This window comes from Bos taurus, chromosome 12, assembly GCF_002263795.3.
Source record: "Bos taurus isolate L1 Dominette 01449 registration number 42190680 breed Hereford chromosome 12, ARS-UCD2.0, whole genome shotgun sequence".
NCBI classification, from domain to species: domain Eukaryota; kingdom Metazoa; phylum Chordata; class Mammalia; order Artiodactyla; family Bovidae; genus Bos; species Bos taurus.
The window spans coordinates 13,677,411-13,691,187 of NC_037339.1; the positions used below are offsets into that span (position 1 = coordinate 13,677,411).

The window sequence follows — 13,777 nt, forward strand, 5'->3', positions numbered from 1 at the left end:
GAAATGTCCAGCGTGGGAAATATAATTAGTTATATTCTAATATCTTTGTCTGTTGACAGACGGTAATTAGACGTATCATGGTGATAATATTGTAATGTACAGAAATACGGAATCACTATCTTGTCCACCTGGAATTTGCATAATGATATAGGCCAGTTATACCTCAATGTTAAAAAACTCTGAACACTTGGAAGAAACACATAAAAATGCTAATAATGATGGGTATCTCTGGGGGTAGGTATCTTTGGCAGTTTTTAATTTTTACCTTATGTTTTATGTATTGCTAGTTTTATGTCATCAACATGTATTGTGTATAAAATTGGAAAGAAAACAAAAACAAATTCACTAAAAATAAAAATAATAAAATAAAACATGGCAGTAAATAGACTGTATTCTTTTCTGTAGGCTTAAATTACTTCATAATAAAATTTAATGTATTTTTAAATTTTGTGGTTTAAAAGAAGCATCCAGTAGAAATTCAGGCAATTAGAAGGAACTATTCCAATAGGTTCAATTTTCTTATTGTTGAGCCTGGACTATACAAGGCTGATTATTTTCCATCTTTAGCAAGAGGAACAATGGAATATTAATATAAGAGAAGAAACTGGCCTTGATATAAATCACTGCCACTTTTGGCAAATGGATAGTCATTTCCAGAAGGAAGTGAATTATCTGAACATATTAGTAATTACATTGAATCCTGTACCTTCAAGAGTGTTTCAACTCACACATTATCCATGAAGGTTACTCTTTTTCTTCCTTACTGGGTATGAATATGAAGCTTTAGGGGCATGATCAATGGATTGTACATTTTCATTGCTGTTAAACATGCATAATTAGAGTCTGGATTTCACAGTAACAATTGCCAGTGGTAAAGAATCTGCCTGTCAATGCAGGAGACACAAAAGATGTGGGTTCGAATCCTGGGTTGGGAAGATTCCCCTGGAGGAAGAAATGGCAACCCGCTCCAGTATTCTTGCCTAGAAAAGTCCATGGACAGAGGAACCTGGTGAGTTACAGTTCATGGGGTCTCAAAGAGACGGACACGACTGAGCGACAGCATGCATAAAGTATGGACTAGCTGTGCAAGACCACAACTGACTTTTTATTTTAAATCCCTCACAAAACTTCTTTTAGATTGAAAATTGCCATTAGACATTTTCTAATGTAATTCCAAGAAGCTGGTTGCGTGCTGGGGGTCTCCAGCAAGAAAGGAAGCCACAAACATTTTAACTTTGGATCATATGTAATTTTTAGAATTAACAGCAAGAGTCAGAGCGTTTCCTTGGTTTTTAAATCATAGTGGTAAATAAGTTAGAAACATTTCACTAGTGAGGCGAGACTCACTTGAGATATATTGTTAAACATGAGGGGTGAAAATATATCACAGACACAAGTGGTATTACACAGCACACCATTTTTCTGAAAACACAGTCTCCATGCATGAGCATCAGATATATACCCACCATAAGAGAGCATATTGACCTATAATTTTCAATATTACATCCTTGTATTTTTTATTATATGCTATTTTTCAACTAGTAGAGGAACATGGTCTCATAAAGCTAATATTTATTCTTCCATGTTTATAGACCTAGTGGTACACTTCAGGAAATGAGAAACTCCAAGAAGCCAAATAGAACTCGGTGTCCTGAACACCCAAGAAGGGAGGACAGGAAAACCGCCATGTTTAAAAAAATCAGGACCAGAAACTCGGCTATAAAGCTTTAAATAATTCAACAACACAAGCTAAGGGAAGCCTTTGGTGTTATTCCTGTCTCTATAATAGTAGTCTTTTTTATAGATGATAAATCTCATGTAGGAGTCTTCATTTTAGTAGAAAGCAAAGAAAAAGAGTCCTTTAGTCTAGTTCCCATGCGCAACTCTGCACTTGTTGTGTGTATTTTGTGCAAGCCAAGGCAGACGGTACGTGTAACCCACATAACAACCAAGATACCCCTAACTGTATTTTTAAGTCACGAATTACCCTCATCTTCTTATTAAGTAAACTATACGACAAGCTCCCCTGGTGACTCAGTGGTAAAGAATCCACCTGCCAATGTAGGGGACACAGGTCCAATCTCTGTGTCGGGAAGATCCCCCGGAGAAGGAAAGGCAATCCATTCCTGTACTCTTGCCTGGGAGATCCCATGGACAGAGGAGCCCGGCGGATGACAATCCATGGGGTCACAAGAGAGAGACACAATGCAGTGACTCAGCAACAACAAAACTCTGTACTAGGGAATTCAGTGATTCCTTGTGTTAAAGCAAATAGTAGCAAATGAGAATTTGTTTTCCTATGGAAAGGTTGTGCCTGTATTAATGGTAAATGTCTCAAAAGATCAGAGCCTTAACAAAGCTTTTATGGGAAACATTTCCCGAAACCCATTGTTTCTATGCCCTTTCCTTTTCATGGAGAGCCTCACTTGAGGTTTTGGAAGAATCCAGAGAAATAAAAGGCATTAAGTCATGACCCCATTCTCTGCATGCATGAAGAATGAAAGGGGGTGGAGGGGATGCCAGAAGGTAAGTGAGGAACAAGACAGAAATGTGGATGGAAGGTGGGTGAGGAAGGAGTATCGGGTCTGATGGGAGAGAGAGTTTGGGCTGCAGTAAAGGACTGGGTGAAGTCCTTATACCCTGATCCCTGAAGTCAGCCTATGACACGGGGCAGAGAGCTGAAACTGTGATGCGTGCCACAGACGCAAGTGAAAAACTACTCCTTTGCTCCTTACCTTTTCCAGTCTCCCCTCGGATTTCAGCTGCTCTGCCCCTTCCCTCTCTCCGTGACTGAGCGGGTGTCACAACAGTGACACACCCACCCCACCACTTCCGCTGTGGTCTGGGCCCTCTCCTTTCTGTAGGTCCCCAGAGCTCTCCACTCTCTCCTATTTTCCTGCACTGAGTTCTGAGATCATCATCCCCAGATCCATGTTCCTGTAGCAAACAACAGTGACCTCCTCTAGACACCAAATCAGAAAGTCTGGTTCTCAAAAAAGCATCCATATACACATGTTGGTGCGTTTCTAGACAGCTGAAAAATCAATGCAAGCCCAGAGTTTTCAGAAACGATAGGATGGGAAGAGGATGGCACCCAGAGTTAAAATGGGGTCTGGGCCAACCTCACCATTTGCTCAGCTCTGCCCGTTTCAGCATGTTCAGTTCTTGCTGAAGACTCTGTGGTCTGGGCAGTCCCGGTCCTCCTTAATAGGGATGTGAGGAGGTGTGAATCTGGTTATATTGCACCAACCAGGGGCTGGGGGAAGGGGTGCTGCTGGTCTGCAGTTCCTGGAAGGCAGGGCTACTAACCTTTCTAAACTCCATGGGCTGATCTTATAGCATAAAGAAAAAAATCCCCTGGGACTTCCCCGGTGGGCCAGTGGTTAAGATTTGCACTTCCAATGCAAGCAGGGCAGGTTCGATCCCTGGTCAAGGAATTAAGATCCCACGTGCCATGTCAAGAAAAAAAAATTAAAAAAAAAAAAAAAAAGAAGCACTCCCTTCAAAATGTCAATAGTAGCCCCACAGAGGAACACCAATAGATGATTTTTAATGCTCCAGTAACATGTCTGTACTGTTAAACTTAAGCAGAATGTAGAGAATTTAAGAGACTGAGAACAAAACTGTGAGGGTAAAGAAATTTGTGGATTGTATGATCTCATAGGAAAGGTTCAGAAAAACGTGTTTCTCTCTCCTGAAGAGGAAAAGGATGACTTGAGACTTGAGTCTGTAATGATGCAGGGGGACTCTGACCAACACATTCCCTGTCTCCGTGGCAGCAGAAATAAACTGCTGCGTGAGGAGGTCAAGAATCCCTTAGGCTTTTAGACAAGGAGGCTCTAAGAAAGGAGAATCTGTATTAGGATTCAAAAGGAAAGTGGATACGTAGAATGAAGGTCTGAAGACAGATTCTTGTGGGTTTCAGATGGTTCAAGTGGGATCCTGCTTGCCGAGTAGGGAAGAACATTTGGGTCACTTGTCAAGTTCTTCCCAGTGCCTCTATTTAATACAGATACTCTTTGTTACGTCTCTGCACACCACAGTGTCCTACCAGACTGGAGAGTTAAGGTGGAAACACAACTTCCCATCTCCCCACCCCGCCCCCCACACGCCTCATCCTTCAAAGAAAGTCAATCATGGGGCCCAGCAATGAAGGCTACAGTAGGAAAACTGGAGTCTAGCCCGGCAGGGCAGTGAAATCCACTTTGATTTCTCAGTAGCAATAAAAGAAATTTAAAAAAAAAAAAAAAAACCAGAGTAGAGAGCTATTTAGGGGAGAAAACATTTGTCACCGTGGACAGAATGAAAGTCCAACCAAATGAAATAAACGCCTGTGGAAAAAGACATGCCATTCCGGAAGAACTACGTTCCTTCTTCCATGCTCTGTTTAGCTTCTGTGCACTCAGTGTACAAAGCTTTATTTGTGAGCTTGATCATTTTTTCATCTATGAAAGAGGCGGGGATTAACTTCAGCCTTTAGGTGGGTCTTTTATCAGAAAGTACTTTCAAAATAAAAGTGATTTACTTGGTACCATCTCAACAGCAGAACACGCATTTCTGAAATAAAATGCCTGTTGTGCTAGCAAGCTTTGTCCTTAAGTAACCAACAATATAGTTAGTAATCTTTTAAGCTGTTAACACACACGCATTAAACAACGACCCTGTTCTACCACAGCAAATCATACAGTGAGTACCCCTTGTTACAGCTAAATGAAAACATTCTGACTACTGAGACTGTATAAGTTGAAAAATGTCAAAATGATAACACTAGTTGATATTGACAAATGCAGTTTTGATTTTCAATGTTTCAAAGCATAATTTATCTGCAAAGTCTTAGCTAATTGAAAGTACTTAACAAAATCTGATATATGTAGACACTCAACATAAATTCATTGAATCTATTCAGTTAGAATTTATGAACACAGAAATAAAACTTGTTTAAGCCAACGTGGGGGATATGTTATTTCTAATATCCTTGTAACATCCCACAGAGTATATAATAATAAACATGAGAAACAGCATATCAAATTTCTTCTCATTTCTATCTGTCTCCCAGTGAAATCAAAGGATTACAATCTGTACATAATCTACTTCCAGAGTTCTTATTGCAATAGAGTAAGACTATTACCCATTTAAAAAATAACGTTGAAAATTAAGAATAACTTCATGAGACAAATGGAAAACTTAACACAAACCTTAAGAGCTCCAGGAGACGAGAAGACAAACGTGTTCACTGGGGACTTGACTGAAACCACTTATTCACAAAACTCTTTTAAATGGAAGCTGTTCACAAAGGCAGTCCCATGGAAGACAGTGGAGCTTCGACATGCCAGATGCTCCTGTAAGGAGAAAAAAGCACTCCATTAGGACACGTCCAAAGTATTGTGACTGTCAGAACCGGCCACTGTAGTCAGAACATGCTGGAATAGCATCTACCACTACTGTTAAAAGTATTAATTGCTATTAATTTTGCACTCCCAGATCGTCATATTCATAAATGGCAGGGTGGGATGGGAACCTTTTCAGCACTGTCTCTAGAAATGACCAAGGGCCAGCAGCACTTTATACTTAAGTGAATCTGCTTTTCTCCTTCTTTCACCAGATGAGGGTTGAAGGACAGTTCTCAACATGAAGGTAGCAACACTGATCTTCACCGAGAGCCCACCAGCTGTGAGACCCCGGGCACAGGCTCTCTGATTTGAGGCATGGCCCTGCCACTGGAAGGCACTGGCGCCATTTCCCAGATAAGAAAACGAAGGCACAGGTTCCTGATCAGGCTGAAAACCAGGGCATCAAAGCCCAAAGGCCTCTTCCCTCACTTCACTCTGTGGTCTGTGTGCTTTAGAAAACTAGTTCACCAGGCACAGTTGCTATGGAGAACAGTATGGAGCGTCCTTAAAAAAAAAAAAAAACAACAACAACTACAGAGAGTTACCATATGATCCCACAATCCCACCCCTGGGCATATATCCAGAAAATAAGGCAACTCTGCAGCCCAATGGCCACAGCAGCACTATTTACAAGAGTCAAGATACGGAAGCAACCTAACTGTCCATCAACAGATGAATGGATGAGAAGATGTGGGGTATTACTCAGACATAAAAAAGAATGAAATAATGCCATTTGCAGCAACATGGGTGTACCTAGAGAGTATCGTACTAAGTGAAGTAAGTCAGACAGAGAAAGACAAATACCATATGATATCATTTAGATGTGGAATAAAAAAAATGATACAAAAGAGCGATACTTACAAAACAGAAAAAGACTTACAGACATAGAGAACAAACATGGTTACCAAGCGGGGAAGCGTGGAGGAGGGGGACAAATTAGGTGAATGGGATTAACAGATACAAACTACTATATGCAAAATTATATAAACAACAAGGATCTGCTGTACAGCACAGGGAACTATATTCAATATCCTGGAATAACCTACAACAGAAAAGATCTGAAAAATATATATATATATAAAACGGGACCACTCTACTATATACCAGAAACTAACACATTATTGTAAATCAACTACATATTTTAGGGCCTAGATCTGATAGATAGAGTGCCTGATGAACTATGGAATGAGGTTCGTGATATTGTACAGGAGACAGGGATCAAGACCATTCCCATAGAAAAGAAACGCAAAAAAGCAAAATGGCTGTCTGGGGAGGAAGCTGTGAAAAGAAGAGAAGCGAAAAGCAAAGGAGAAAAGGAAAGATATAAACATCTGAATGCAGAGTTCCAAAGAATAGCAAGAAGAGATAAGAAAACCTTCTTCAGCAATCAATGCAAAGAAATAGAGGAAAACAACAGAATGGGAAAGACTAGGGATCTCTTCAAGAAAATCAGAGATACCAAAGGAACATGTCATGCAAAGATGAGCTCGATAAAGGACAGAAATGGTATGGACCTAACAGAAGCAGAAGATATTAAGAAGAGGTGGCAAGAATACACAGAAGAACTGTACAAAAAAGATCTTCATGACCCAGATAATCACGATGGTGTGATCACTCACCTAGAGCCAGACATCCTGGAATGTGAAGTCAAGTGGGCCTTAGAAAGCATCACTACGAACAAAGCTAGTGGAGGTGATGGAATTCCAGTTGAGCTATTTCAAATCCTGAAAGATGATGCTGTGAAAGTGCTGCACTCAATATGCCAGCAAACTTGGAAAACTCAGCAGTGGCCACAGGACTAGAAAAGGGAAGTTTTCATTCGAATCCCAAAGAAAGGCAATGCCAAAGAATGCTCAAACTACCGCACAATTGCACTCATCTCACACGCTAGTAAAGTAATGCTCAAAATTCTCCAAGCTAGGCTTCAGCAAGAACCGTGAACTTCCTGATGTACAAGCTGGTTTTAGAAAAGGCAGAGGAACCAGAGATCAAATTGCCAACATCCACTGGATCATGGAAAAAGCAAGACAGTTCCAGAAAAACATCTATTTCTGGTTTATTGACTATGCCAAAGCCTTTGACTGTGTGGATCACAATAAACTGTGGAAAATTCTTCAAGAGATGGGAATACCGGACCACCTGATCTGCCTCTTGAGAAATTTGTATGCAGGTCAGGAAGCAACAGTTAGAACTGGACATGAAACAACAGACTGGTTCCAAATAGGAAAAGGAGTTCGTCAAGGCTGTATATTGTCGCCCTGTTTATGTAACTTATATGCAGAGTACATCATGAGAAACACTGGACTGGAAGAAGCACAAGCTGGAATCAAGATTACGGGGAGAAATATCAATAACCTCAGATATGCAGATGACACCACCCTTATGGCAGAAAGTGAAGAGGAACTCAAAAGCCTCTTGATGAAAGTGAAAGTGGAGAGTGAAAAAGTTGGCCTAAAGCTCAACATTCAGAAAACGAAGATCATGGCATCTGATCCCATCACGTCATGGGAAATAGATGGGGAAACAGTGGAAACAGTGTCAGACTTTATTTTTCTGGGCTCCAAAATCACTACAGATGGTGACTGCAGCCATAAAATTAAAAGACGCTTACCCCTTGGAAGGAAAGTTATGACCAACCTAGATAGCATATTGAAAAGCAGACACATTACTTTGCCAACAAAGGTTTGTCTAGTCAAGGCTATGGTTTTTCCTGTGGTCATGTATGGACGTGAGAGTTGGGACTGTGAAGAAGGCTGAGTGCTGAAGAATTGATGCTTTTGAACTGTGGTGTTGGAGAAGACTCTTGAGAGTCCCTTGGACTGCAAGGAGATCCAACCAGTCCATTCTGGAGATCAACCTTGGGATTTCTTTGGAAGGAATGATGCTAAAGCTGAAACTCCAGTACTTTGGCCACCTGATGACAAGAACTGACTCTTGGGAAAAGACCCTGATGCTGGGAGGGATTGGGGGCAGGAGGAGAAGGGGACGACGGAGGATGAGATGGCTGGATGGCATCACTGACTCGATGGTCGTGAGTCTGAGTGAACTCCGGGAGTTGGTGATGGACAGGGAGGCCTGGCATGCTGCGATTCATGGGGTCGCAAAGAGTCGGACATGACTGAGCGACTGATCTGATCTGACACTTTAAAAAAGAAGAAAAATATTTAATAAACAGAATTTTGACAGGGGAACAGGTTATACTGCAATATACCAAATGAACTCACATATTACTAAATTGATCAAGAAAATTCCTCTTCTAATTTGCTTTAGTTTTATATCAGACATTGTCTCACTGAGTCAGGAGTCATGGAAATGCAGACACCCAGCTCTACACGGTGCACTTTCTCTCCCACCTTCTTCCTGATGCAGAGAGAGCCCTCTGGAGCCCCAGGGGTCTCCTGGTGTGGTGGGGAGGTTTGTGCGTGCCCTGGGACATCAGCGATACCAAGGCGAAGGTCGCATCTTCCTCTGGCACCTCCATGTGGCCCACAGTTCCTTCGTTGGCCAGGGGAAAGAGGACATCACCTTTGCCTAAGGAGAACCGTGTCCCTGACGCAGGGATGGAGCCTGCATCCCTGTGGCTATCTCTGAGTGACAGGACTGTATCTCCTCATAGCTGTGTCCATCTATGAGGGCCAACTGACAGGTCTCGGCAGAGCTCCATCTATTGATAGATTTATTCTCTTATTTTCAGTCAAGTACCTACATGTTTTGGGTTGTTCCGGTGCCAAGAGCTGACCCTCCATCAGTTTTCCTAGCATCCACGTTTGTGGCGTGTTTCGTATTTATTACCTTGTAGTCAGTCACTTCAAAATTCCCCTCGAAGTGCCAGCTTTTAATGGCATTGTCTTCTGTACAAGCCTTGCAACTTTTAGCTCATATCCACACTGAGGCTGGGAAGCTTTACAGAAAGGCTAGGGAAGGATGAGGAAGGTCACGTGAAACTTTAAAAACTTTTCATTTTATTTTAGGCAACAAAAGCTTAAGGCATGAATAAAGAAATAAGGAAGAATGATTGACAGCATTTTCAGAGCTCTGCAGAAGTGGAGCCTAGGATTACTACATGGGGCCAAAAGAAAAAACAACCGAGCCAAACACAGCCAGTTTATCTTTGCATAAAAGAAGGAAGAAGAGCTTGACAAGGAACAGGGAATGGAAGTATCTGGACCACAGAATCTAAGCTAAATGACAAGAATACAAAATAAACAGCAACTGTTCTTAAAACTTCACAGATTAGCATTCTCATTTCTTTACACTGCTTAAAAACAAAGTTTCAGGTGGAATGCCTCAACTTATAGATTGTGTTTTCCATAAAATATTGATGGTGCCTTCCAAGCAGTCACTCAGCCACAATTCACTGCAGACTTCATTTTTAAATTTTTTTGAAACATAATTGATTTTCAAATGTTATGTTAGTTTCAGATATACAGCAGCATGATTTAATTATATATGTATATAAATATATATGTACATAAACATAGATTCCTTTTTACATTCTCTTCCATTAAAGGTTATTACAAGATACTGAGCAAAGCTCCCTGTGCTACACAGTAAGTCTTTGTTGGTTACTATTTTTTATGTGCTGCTGTTTTTGAGTCATGCCCGACTCTTTTGCGACCCCATGGACTACAGCCCACTAGGCTCCTCTGTCCATGGGATTTCCCAGGCAAGAATGCTGGAGTGGGTCGGCATTTCCTTCTTCAGGGGATCTTCCTGACTCAGGGATCAAACTGGGGTTTCCTGCACTGGTAGGTAGATTCTTTACCACTGAGCCACCAGGGAAGTCCCATTTTGTATATAGTAGTGTGTATATTTTAATCCCAAGCTCTTAATTTACCCCTCGCCTGCTTTCCTCTATGGTAACTATAAGTTTGTTTTCTGTATCTATGAATCTATTTCTGTTTTGTAATTAAGCTTATTTGTATCATTTTTTAGATCTCTCATGTAAGTGTTATCATATGATATCTGTCTTTCTCCAAGCCAGACAGAGAAAGACAAATATCACAGTGCATACTTCTGAGTCATCAACATGTCGGAGAATTCCAAGAATACTGAAAAAAAAGGCAACATAGTTTTTCCCTCAAGCATCTTACTGGTTTGGAATGGGATGCTACTTGGATGTCCAAAATTTAAGAAGGAGGTGCTAGTACGTGGCTGAAAGAATCGGGTCTGGACCAGACTGCCTGGGGGTGTTCTTGTTTCATCAGTTACTAGCTGTGTGATCTTAGGCAAAGGCACCTAAGACTCTTTAACCCTGGCTTCCTCCTCAGCAAAATGCAGAAATGATATACTTCCCATATAAGTTGCTGTGAGCATTAAGTAAGATAACCTATGTAAAGAGTTATATAAGAGTCGGACATGACTTAGCGACTAAACAAGCAAACAGCAAATGATATAAAGTGCTCGGCACAGTAAGAGGAGCACAGTAAGAACGCACCAGTTGGTAGTGAGGAGAAGTGCTGTTATATAACAGACCACAATGACGTCAGTGAGGGAAGAAGTGCTCTGAAGCTTGGGAAGGACTGGAGATCCTCTTTCTTGGGGACGAGGGGGATAGTGAAAGTGTCAGTGAGGAAGGTAGCATTTAAGATCAACCATAACTGAACACACACAAATAATTCAGCTTTTACAGAAATCCTCTAATGATAATTGAAAAGTTAGAAAATATGCTACTTGAGAAAAAAAAAAAGGTCCATGAAATTAGACATTATTTTCCAGGATCTGGTGTGGAAGTAGGCATCTATCATAACCACCCGACCAGGGAATAATACAAAGGAGAATCTATGTATTGCTACGAAGAAAGATACAATGACCCACTGGGTCCTATTCTATTCAACTGTAATCCAACACGACACCAGGGGTTTTAATGGAACTTGGCACGCACTGGACACACCATTTCTAAACTTAGCCTCAAATTGAAGTCACAAGGCTTGTGACTCAAATCTCCAACGTGACCTTTTACAGGACATTGTTCAAGGAAACATGCCTGTCATCGTGCAGAGAAACTATATGCCCTTTCACTCCCGCAAGTATGATGAAAAGATGCCCCACATTGTTACAGGCACAGAGCCGCAAAAGGACTCCGACTTTGACTCTCTAGAAGCAACGAAAACAAAGACTCTATTTGATTTTGTATCCTTCATGTAGAAATGCTGTCTTATCGCATTAATGAACATTCCTATTTCCCCTATATTCTGGACTTTATTTAATTCAAAAGAAGCTTGGCAGGAATCTCATCATTTGTGGATTTAAAATACAGTGCCTCTGAATAAATCCCCCTTTCAAGGGCTTACTGAGCCACGCTACTCTGTCCTTGTCAGACCCATAGAATATTTTACTGAACAGAAGAGCTGAAGCACACGGTAACTCAAATTCCCCAACACCTTCTCTGCTTCCCAGCCCTGGGAGGTCTGCTGAAGGGGGGTGGACTTTAAAAGACGTGGTGTCATCATTCCCTCCTCACCCTTCTTTATTTCTTCTACTGAATTATAGAATCCTGTCAACTCCTCTTCCCATTCACCCAACTCATGACATCACACCTCATATACCACAATAAGCTTTTTGCTGGTGTTCCTTCTTGTAGTTCATCCTACAGTCAAAAATATCTTGTATCTCAGTCTACAGTGGCGATAAGGAAGTATTTGAAAAAAAATGAAGGCATGAATATATAAATGAAAAAATTTTAACGTAACTATATATTCATGCATTACTCAGTAACTTTCTATGAAATTAAAAGATGCTTGCTCCTTGCAAGAAAAGCTCTGACAATCCTAGACAGCCTATTAAAAAGCAGAGACATCATTTTTGCCGATGAAGGTCTGACTAGTCAAAAATATGCTTTTTCCAGTGGTCAGGTACAGATGTGAGAGTTAAACCATAAAGAAGGCTGAGCACTGAAAAACTGATGCCTTTGAACTGTGGTGTTGGAGAAGATTCTTGAGAGTCCTTTGGACAGCAAGGAGATCAAACCAGTCAATCCTAAAGGAAATCAACCCTGAATATTCACTGGAAGGACTGATGCTGAAGCTCCAGTACTTTGGCTACCTGATGCAAAGAACTGACTCACTGGAAAAGACCCTGATGCTGGGAAAGACTGAAGGTAGGAGGAGAAGGGGACGACAGAGGATGAGATGGTTGGATGATATCACTGACTCAAGGGACGTGAGTCTGAGCAAACTCTGGGAAACAGAGGACAGGGAAGCCTGGCATGCTGAAGTCCATGGGGTTGCAAAAAGTCGGACGTGACTGAGCAACTCAACAACCAACTGAGTCACTTACAATGTCTCCCTATTTTCTTAAGGATCGGATCTACGTCCTCATTATGAATACCTGTTTCCACCATTCTCTCTAACCTTAAGACATACTATTTCTGATCCAAATCCTTGGGTCAACTAAAAACTGTCTGCTCATAATATTACAGTGAATCTTAACCAGGGATGCGTCAAAGTTACCCATGTCAACTAAACTGCAATCACCAGAGGAAAGCTGTCACCACATGCGTTTTCCAAATGCTCCGCAGATGCTCAGATGTACACGGCTTGTGAGGAACCACTGCTGCTGCTTCTCTTCCCCTTGGTGTATGAACCCAGCTAGCACAGCTCAGGGAAGCCTCCCCTTTTAAGTGACACTTCCCAAGCCACAGCAGTATTCCATCCTTTCTCTAGTTCCTTATCATAGAGTTAAAACATTTCAAACTAGAAAGGATCTTCCGCCGATTCTCTTGACTGACTCTATTCCAGTATTCACACACTTAGGTAATCCCCTCTCTTCCCCACCTTGAGGGTGGGTGAGACCTAGTCTTCTGACGAACAAAGTATGGCAAAAGAGATGGGAAGTGACCTCTCTCTTGCCCTCTGACCCTAATGATGCCAGCTGCCATGCTGGCAGTGCTCTCTGGAGAGGCCCGCTGGCAAGGGTCTGAGGCCCTCAGTCCATCCAGCTGTCAGGGAACTGAGCCCTGCCAATGATCACTGGGTGAGCTTGGAAATGGATCCTGGTACGGTTGAGCCAGGGGAACTGCATTCAGCCCCAACTGGGATAACTGTGCATCTGACCGACACCCTGACTGAAGCCAGGTGAAGGACCATGAGCCGGAGGACTGCCCTGGGCCATGCAGATTCCTGACTGTGATAGTTAGTATTATGTGTCGTTTGGCGAGGCCACAGTACTCAGATATTTAGTTCAACACCAGTGTGAATGATGCTGTGAAAGGATTTTTTTATATGAAATTAACATTTAAATCAGTAGATGCTGAGTAAAGCAGACTAACCTATGCAGTGCTGGTGGGTCTCATCCAATCAGATGAAGGCCTTAAAAGAGAACCATCTGAGGTCTCCTGAGAAAGAGGTATAATGCTTACAGACTGCCTCTGGACTTGAGCTGAAACA

At 41.7% G+C, this 13,777-nt stretch overlaps 1 protein-coding gene across 15 annotated transcripts in view; it reads right to left on the reverse strand.

Moving 5' to 3' along the window:
• ENOX1 (ecto-NOX disulfide-thiol exchanger 1) overlaps window positions 1–13,777 on the reverse strand; it is a 680,015-nt gene that overhangs the window by 338,423 nt on the left and 327,815 nt on the right. For all 15 annotated transcript variants that reach the window (XM_059892207.1, XM_059892198.1, XM_059892204.1 and 12 more), the window contains one exon: window positions 5,196–5,339. The gene's annotated coding sequence lies outside the window, so the exon portion shown is untranslated. The remainder of the gene's footprint in view (window positions 1–5,195; window positions 5,340–13,777) is intronic.